This window comes from Thermobia domestica, chromosome 6 (assembly GCF_964235325.1).
Source record: "Thermobia domestica chromosome 6, izTheDome1.hap1.1, whole genome shotgun sequence".
In the NCBI taxonomy this organism is placed as follows: domain Eukaryota; kingdom Metazoa; phylum Arthropoda; class Insecta; order Zygentoma; family Lepismatidae; genus Thermobia; species Thermobia domestica.
Window position 1 is genome coordinate 274,581,835 of NC_137459.1, and position 9,577 is coordinate 274,591,411.

Consider the following 9,577-nt stretch of genomic DNA (forward strand, 5'->3'; position numbering starts at 1 on the left):
CTTGTTATAATTCTAAGAACATACCATAATGCCATTATACCAGGTGCAGTGGCGTATTTAGGGGGGTGGCTTCCGGGCTTAAACCCCCCACGAAATCTTACTTAGTATAGTAAAGTAAATGAAATATCTTGCAGAATTTTCACATTTCCAGGCAAAGCCCCCCCCCCTGAAAGTTAGCAAAGCCCCTCCCGAAACAAAATCGTAAATACGCCACTGACCAGGTGGAATTAAAGAACAGTTTTAAATAGGATTATCATTTCGTTTCCGTTCTGTTTTTAACTTTAATATATTAGAACGATACACTCCATGTCTTCTTGCTATTTTTGTTATGTGATATACGTAGCAGACAGTTTTCTTTCGTTACATTTCTCTCGAAAATATGTTTCATTTTGTTTGTGCTATAATGCAGTTTCCAAAATAAACCGGTTTATAAATGAAAAGTAGGAAAAAGTTTAAGAGAGGTACAGAACTGTTGCATCATTATTATTATTATTATTATTATTATTATTATTATTATTATTATTATTATTATTATTATTATTATTATTATTATTATTATTATTATTATTGATATTTAGAAACATTAGAATTACGTGCTTACGAGGATTCGTTTTGGGCCCCCTCCGAATAGAAAACCTGGATACGTGTCTGCACTGAATGATAGACGTATGAGTCAAGGTGTAGACGGGCGCGCTAGGCGATAGACTCCACAGCGTGAAAAATAGATTAAGACCACAACTTGCAGATCTTCTTGCCGATTGGTGCTATTTGCAACGATATATCGGATCATATGGTATGTGGAACAAAGGATGGTCGGATAAGCGAGACCATGGTGTATTGGTGTTTCACGCACCTAAACCTGTAAAATGTTTTTTATAAATAATTATCTTTCACTCCCTAGCTAAATTTGTTTGTATGATCACACACCTTGCCTCATAAAGTATAGTCTTATAAAGAAAAAATATATTTTTTTTAGCTAAAACCTAAAGAAAAGCCAACTTCAATTTTTTTCTTTTTATTAACGGCAAACTAGTCCACTTTATCACGATAAATCACGTTTGGTACTAAGATGTCTTTTTCTGTCCGTATATATCCTTCACACTTCGTTGGAGACAAAATTGTTTTTTCCCCAAGAAAACAGAATGAGAGAAACTATACAACAACATGAACAGAAAACAATAGCTATTAACAATAGTTCTCTAATCCTGGATAAATACGTCATTACAGCAAAATATCAGTAAGTTTTCCTTATTATATTGCTTCGGTTCTTATTAACATAAAAATTATAATGTTTTGTAAAAAAAATGGGATGGGATGGGATGGGATTCGATGTGGTGTCAAAATAATAAAATAACTACGACTCCGCTACTCTACCCACCTAGCTACGGAGGCTACGTTGTGCTGGCTCTTTTTTTAAAGAAATAATCTTCATAACCATGGTGCGTATCGCTTCGAACCTTAAGATGAGAGTTTTTCTGTTTAATTCTATATTTTCGTACGACATCTTAGTTACAGAAGCTAATTTATATTTGGCAGGCAATCTACACACTAGGTTTTAACCAATAAATGCAACATTTTAGTCCACTATCAGTTCCTTGATCCAACTTCTCGATTCCCCTACTGAATTCCCTCCGCAATTGTGATCTGCTACTGAAAAAATCCCTAGAAATCATCGTTGCCAGTATACACAAAACCGAGCATAATTTTGTTTTTTGCTTATATTTTTATTATTTTATTATATATTTTGGAAATATCTCCTTAGATGGATTGCATTCTATTATCTCTACATATTAATAACTGAATTTTGCCCATAAACGTAAGGAAAATGGAACAAATGCGAAAAATCTTGAGTTACAGTATACGCGCAATTTTTTTGCGCATGGGAGTACATTGTTCAAGTACTAACACCTCAAACCACTAATGATTCTCTTCTATCTATTGGGGGCATACATTTATAACAAAAAAAAACAAAGTTAAACTTTCACGGTCACCAACACCCCCTAACACTTCAGGGGCCGCGGTGGCTCAGTGGCAGAGCATTCACCTCTGGTGCTTGGGGTCCCGGGTTCGATCCCAGCGCCCCCTCCAAGTGAACTTTGTGGTGAACAAACACCGTGTGCGTTGGTTTTCTCGGGGTTCTCCCGTTTCCTCCCACTTTCTTCATTTCACCATTTCATCCATTATTCATCATCACCGTTTCCTTTAGCCTAACCGGCATAACCGTGGGACGTAAAACTCAAAGATTTCATTTTTTCATTTTCCCCTAACACTTCAATGCGAAAAATGCTATACATATAATCAACACTCTACCGCAATATGTCCAAATACGTCTGTCTGCAGCTATTGATCTGGTGATCGCTCCGGTCATTCATATCCCCAATCTACAACCCCCCAAAATTGTTACACTTGCCATAAACAACACCCGACATATAGTTACAAGTGTAAAGGCAAATCCATCCATACCAAAGTTCACCCTGAGTAGGTGGTACCACTACGTATATACAACTATTCTGCAAACGTTCTACAATCAGTGGACTCTTCTGTAACAGTACGCAATATATTGTTGTCTTTCTAACGCTTACTCTTCAAAACATTCAACCAATTCATAGTTCGCATGACTTAAAACAAATCACCCATGCAGCAAAAGAAATATTCCATGATACATTTCATACTACTTATTCTGGTCAAAATATCTATTTTTATACACTATCTTTGGAAACTAGTGTCTAACCTACTGGTCATGGATATAGTCTTTATATTTATCAATATTAGATCCATTCATCAGAATAAAGCTTTATTCGAAGCGCTGTTGGTGGTAGAAAGAACTGTAGTGTTTATCCTTAACGAAACCTTTCTCACTCCGTCCATCATTTGTCATTTTTCTGGATAGACCTATACAATAATTCTACAGGCTAGCGCCTTCCTAGGAGACGCACAAATGGATGAACAGTTGTTGAATTTTCTCAACGTATTCCATCACGGCAACAATTTTGTAGGCTGCCAGATCTTCCTGAATATCCCATCATTACTTTATACTTCCGTAATATAACTATAATCGTTGCTACAGTTTATATCAGACCTGTAAAACCGCTACCTACTGTAATCATGCTACACATTTCCGATAATTATAATAAATTCATAATTATGAAGAAGTTCAAAATGTACAGCAGATCAGAAAAAGACAGATCTACCTCTCAAACCTTTTTCATAACTTACATACCTGGTATCATTCATGATCTTCCGAACCCCCTAGGCCTGTATCACAAAGCATACCAGATGTTGTCATTACTTCTGTTAATCATGTTTCACAAATCCAAATTGATGTTCTCGATCCATTAGAAAGTGAGCCTTTTCCGATCAAATTACAACTTAGTACTCATCATACGACTCAATCTACAAAATTTCGAAGATTGCATCTGTTTTGACAAATTCAACTGTGAACAATACAAACATATTTATCGTCAACAGTACACCCATTACAACCGTACATCAATGGATGCACTGTATCATGACATTCATACCAACATATCTTCAATCCAAGAGGCTAGTTCACTTTACATACCAGTAACTACATCAACGCCTTATCGACCAACATTGCCAACAAAATATCTCACATTTATCACTCGCTCTCGACAATTTTAGCGTGACTATCAACGCACAAAAAATCCAGAATCACTCCGTCATCACCGAGAACTTCAAATGATGGTCAAGAATTACATCTATGGTTAAAAGCTATGATGTCGGATTAAAATATGTAATACTCTCTAATGTCACTCGTCCTAACAAGTACTGAAAACATTTCAATGCTCTTTGCGGAAAACATAATAAAACAGCATATCAAGTATCAAGTGATGTCTTACCTATATAGACAGACCCCTCCAAAGCTAAAGCTTTTGTTGATGTCATTCAAGACATCTTCACACCAGTCAGTCGCACATATTTCTATAGACACCCAGCCAACACAACCAATCCAACTTCTCCTTCATTACAGCCTCATATCCTTCATACTCTTCAGCAACTGAACCTCTAATAAAAACAAATTGGTTGATATCATTTTATCATTTTCATTCAAATATCACAATACAGTTAAAACATTTTTCACTATACTGAAGAAATAGGATCAACAAACGTAACATAAAACATATCTTGCAGAAAATAAAGGAATCATTATAATGAAAACAATTCTATGCAATTGCTAAAGTCAATATAGTCTCAAAACTGTCACCTAAGATAAATAAGCGCTTATAGTGGCTAATAATTAAATTATTCTTTGTATGTGCTGAAACTATGAACAAATCCTACAATGTGTTGATCCCGTCATTGATACGTTTATTAAAACATTAATAAATGAAAATAACATTCGTCCATTCAGAAACATTGTCTTGGGAAAATTTCAAACCTTCAAAGCACTTAATACTGTAAATGTCATAATCTATAATACAATTAAATTATCATGTAATTCATCAGTACTGAAAATAGTGTATAGTTTTTTATCTGTAATCAATCTGAAATAAAAATACTTGCTGTCACTATTAAACAAAAATACATAAAGTGTCTTCATAAGTAAAAATTGCTATTTTCTTATCCATCATATTCTCCTGATATATCTCCACATCATAAAGTCATGTCTCATCGTTTTAGTTTTTTTTGTCAATTACTTGTAAATATTCCTTATGATTCTTTAAACTTCATGTATTTGAACAATTTCTGTTCAATAAGGATACAGTGTTCTTCAGTACAAGAAAATTATTCCATATTCATAGAAAGTTATCCTTAATGTTATGCTTACTGATATACAAATATAAAACTCATAGTGTGTTTATTCAACTCTTCATCATCAACTCGTAAATCAAACCATTATTTATTCCATATGTAGGCTATAAATATATAATTTCAATTTACCTGCTTTTATACAATTATATTTATATCAAATTTCTTTAACAAAGAAAATATCTACAATAACAATATAAGCAGCAAATAAATGAAATATAAATTTATGTAAAAGAATATATAATGCATATCCATTAGTATTTATTGATTGAATGAATACATATTCAAAATAATTAGTCTTTTAGTATAACAGCAAAACGTCCTAGTCTGTCATTCAAAAATCTAATAATTTAAATACGATGTAGTACATGGTAATGACGTATACTGAGTCGTATTTAACGTCAATATACCTTGTTACTATACAGGCATTTTAAAAATATTTATGGTTTAATAAATGAATATTTGAAGTAAAACAATTCAATCTGACATTCATGCAATTAATAATTCAAATAAGTCAACAGTTGTCGCTAGTTGCGCTACCTCCTATATAACATGAGTAGTCTTGGTATCATACTAATCAAATATCAATCCTTAAATGTAAACCTGATATATCTTATAATGAAAAGGAAACAAATCAAACTGGTATTCACACATTCTAATAATTCAAATAAGTTAATAAATGTCTCTAGTTGTATTGCCTTCTATCTAACATATATAGATTTCATTATTGTAATAATCACAATATCCAACTTTAATGTAAAGGAAATACATCTTATGACCAAAGAACAAATCACGCTAACATTCGCGTATTTAATACTTCAAATAAAATAATAGCTGTCGTTAGTTGCGCTGCCTCATATCTAAATAAGTGACTAATGCCAAAAACAAAAGTGTCACCATAAATGTAAACCAAATATATCTTATTATAAAAGCAAAACATACCCATCTTTCAATTTTATTTAAATAGCTTTAAACAAAACAATAGTTGTCACTATTTGTGGTGGCCTGGCTATCTATCAATTAAATGTCGATAGTACACTCTTCAGTTAGCATTACATGTAACTGTAATGCATTTATGTTATAAAGTACTATGTGGCAATCTGTCAATTATGTGTTTAGTAGTTCAAAAGGATAATACTTGTCACTAGCTGTGGTGCTTTGTATCTAAACATAAAGAAATAAATAACAATATTCCAGGAAACATCTATCAATCCTAATATTCTAAATCAATTAATTCTTATTATTAAAGCAATACATATCAATATATCTCTCAAGATCATAATAATTCATAATCATAGCGTTTGTTAGTAAAAACTATAATTCCAAGGATATAATAAGTCTCTACCGTACATTTTCACTGATATCAACTCAAAACATTCTTCAGTTGATCAAAATATTGGTCATAGTTAAGACTATTACTTTAGTTGATTCCAGTTAAACAAATCTAAATGACATTAATAAACATACCATTTATAGATAATTAAAAGACTCGGTATCCTCAATATTTATAAATAAATATTATAAATAAAAATGTAGTACCATAAATAAAAGAATAAGTATCAAACAAAACAAAAATGGGTATCCTTAAAATCCACCCTCCAAAATATCTAAAAATACAATTTCAGTTTCAAATATATTCATCCTATGTATGGAGTGTCTATTCTTATGCATATATAATATGAAAATCTAAACAGCACAAAATTAGGTTGTTAAACAAGACTTCTACGCATTTTCAAATTGTTTGTTCGATCTTGCCGATTACATAACTGGTAGGATACACACACTAAACATTAAAATCTGAATATCACCATCCAAAAGTAAACTAAAATCATATGATCTCCGCAATTAGTAACAAATAATAAGTGTATTATACATATCAAATAATTGTGACGTGTAATTTCACATTTAAATAATAGGGGCATGCAATAAAACGATCGCATCTACATGTTATATACAGTTATTTCTATATCCAGTTTCATATACAAAAACACAATCACATACTTATAATAATTTCCTACAACATACAAAAAACTAAGTCTCTTCCAGTCATATATATCCTGACATAACGGAGTAATAATTCAAAGAGCCTAAGTTCCAATTCTATTTACGTAAGATAATACTTATTTTCATAATTCTAATTCTAATAATAATAATAATAATAATAATAATAATAATAATAATAATAATAATAAATGAAAATTCCAATTCAAATTGTATTAACAATAAAAAGTGTTGTGTATAAAAACATAGTTCAAGCTTGTAAGGAGCAACAAATATCCTTCAATCAAATGGTGCGTGCGCAATCAGTATCAAATAAGGCAAAGTTCCGGAAAAAAGTGATAAACAAGTATCAACATGCAACGTAAGCTTGTAAACATAATTAGTTTCAGATAATATCCATATGTCTGACACGTATCATAAAAATATACGGCTACATATTGCAATAATATAGTTTTTTCGTACTTTTTAAAATTTCTTCAATACATAAGTGCACAATAATTATGTTTTTCATAAAATTACAATATCAAATTTATATATTCACCCAATTAATTATTATTTTATTAAATTCAATAATAACATGAATCAAATAGTCAACCGAGGTTAAAAATATATCCTAAAACTGGAAACTATAACTACTGTATCGCAATATTTGTTTGCTTTCGTACACACAACAAGTTCTTCTACGTCATAAAGAAAGTTGTCAACATCAATAAACCATCAACCGCAACCAGGAAATAGGCAGCAGTGGAGATGTTATCAAAGGTAAGTAAACTTTCTATTCTTACTTAAGTTAAAATATTAGATAAACATACAAAGTGTGCCGGTATCTATAAAGGAAAATACCATTAGCGACCACGGCTACCGAGCGGCAAATATACAAAGCGGGCGGGCGAAAAACTCGCGACAGTAATGGCGCCAGCGCAAAGGTTACACATACGTAATAAAATATACAAAGCGAGCGGTGAAAATATAAAGGGAAGTCGCAATGGATTCCGACAGTAAGGGCGCCAGCGGAAAGATCACACATACGTAATAAGATATACAAAGCAAGCGGTGAAAGTATAAAAGGAAGTCGCAATGGATTCCGACAGTAATGGCGCCAGCGGAAAAATCACACATACGTAATAAGATATACAACGCAAGCGGTAAAATATAAAGGGAAGTCACAATGGATTCCGACAATAAGGGCTCCAGTGAAAAATCACACATACGTAATAAAATATACAAAGCAAGCGGTAAAAGTATAAAGGGAAGTCGCGGCATAACCACGCAGTAATGGCGCCAGCGGAAAGATCACACACACACTTAATAAGATATACACAGCGGCGGCAAGTCTTTGTCGTGTAGAAGTAGCTCCATTTCTACTTCCCGCTTCCTCCCGCATTTCATTCCACCAATTCTTCTATTCTAATTGACTTGCTTTAATCATTGGCCGCAGTGGCACAGTGGTAGGCCGCTTCGTCTGGTGGGCCAAGTACGTTTGTGGTGCACAAAACCGTATCCGTGGGTTTCCTCAGGGTACTCCTGTTTCTTCCCAATTTTCATTCCAGCAACTCCTCTATTATCATTGAATTGGTTTAATCATTGGGCGCGGTGGCTCAACGGTACACCGTTTCTTCTGGTAGGCCTAGTAAATTTTTGGTGGACAAGATCGTATCCATGGATTTTATCAGCGTACCCCGCTTCCTCCCACATTTCATTCCAACGATTTTTCTATTATCATTAACTTCCTTCACTCATTGGGCACGGTGGCTCAGTAGTAGAACGCTTCATCTGGTGCGTGGGGTCCTTATTTTTTCGATCCCCGGCCTAGTAAGATTGTGTTGGACAAGGTCGTATCCATGGGTTTTGTCAGAGTACACCCGCTTCTTCCCACTTTTCATTCCACCAATTATTTTATTATTATTGTGTTTTCTCCACCATTGGACGCAGTAGGTAAATGGAAAAGCGTTTCCTCTGGTGAGCCAAGTAAGTTTGTGGTGGACAAGATCGTATCCGTGGGTTTTGGTAGGGTACTCCCGCTTCCTCTTACATTTAATTCCACCAAATCTTCTACTATCATTGATTTGGTTCAATCATTGGGCTCTGTGGCTCAGTGGTAAACCGCTTCCTCTGGTGGGCCAACTACGTTTGTGGTGGACAAGATCGTATCCATGGGTTTTTTAGGGTACTCCCGTCCCTTCCCACTTTTCATTTCACCAATTCCTCTATTACCATTGACTTACTGTAATCATTGTGCGTGGTCGCTCAGTGGTAGAGCGCTTCCTCTGGTGGGCCAAGTAATTTTGGAGTGGGCAAGATGGTATTGGGTTTAGGCAGGTTACTTCCGCTTCATCATGCATTATATTCCACCAATTCTTCTACTATCATTTACTTACATCAATCATTGGGTGCAGTGTCTCAGTGGTAGAGACCTTCCTCTGGTGGGCCAAGTAAGTTTGTTGTGGAAAAGATCTTATCCGTGGGTTTTCTCAGGGTACTCCCGTTTCTTCCTCTTTTCATTCCACCAATTCTTCTATTACTATTGACTTACTTTAATCGTTCGGCGGGATGGCTAAGTGGTAGAGCGTTTCCTCTCGTGCGTGGGGTCGTTTTTTTTTCGAACCCCAGTCAAGTAAGTTATGTAGTGGACAGGATCGTATTCGTGGGTTTCCGCAGGGTACTCCCGCTTATTCTCACTTTTTATTCCACCAGTCAGTCTATTATCACTGACTTACTTTATGCATTGAGCACTGTGGCACAGTGATAAAGCGCTTCCTCTTGTACGTGGAGTCCTTATTGTTTTCGATACCTGGCCAAGTAAGTT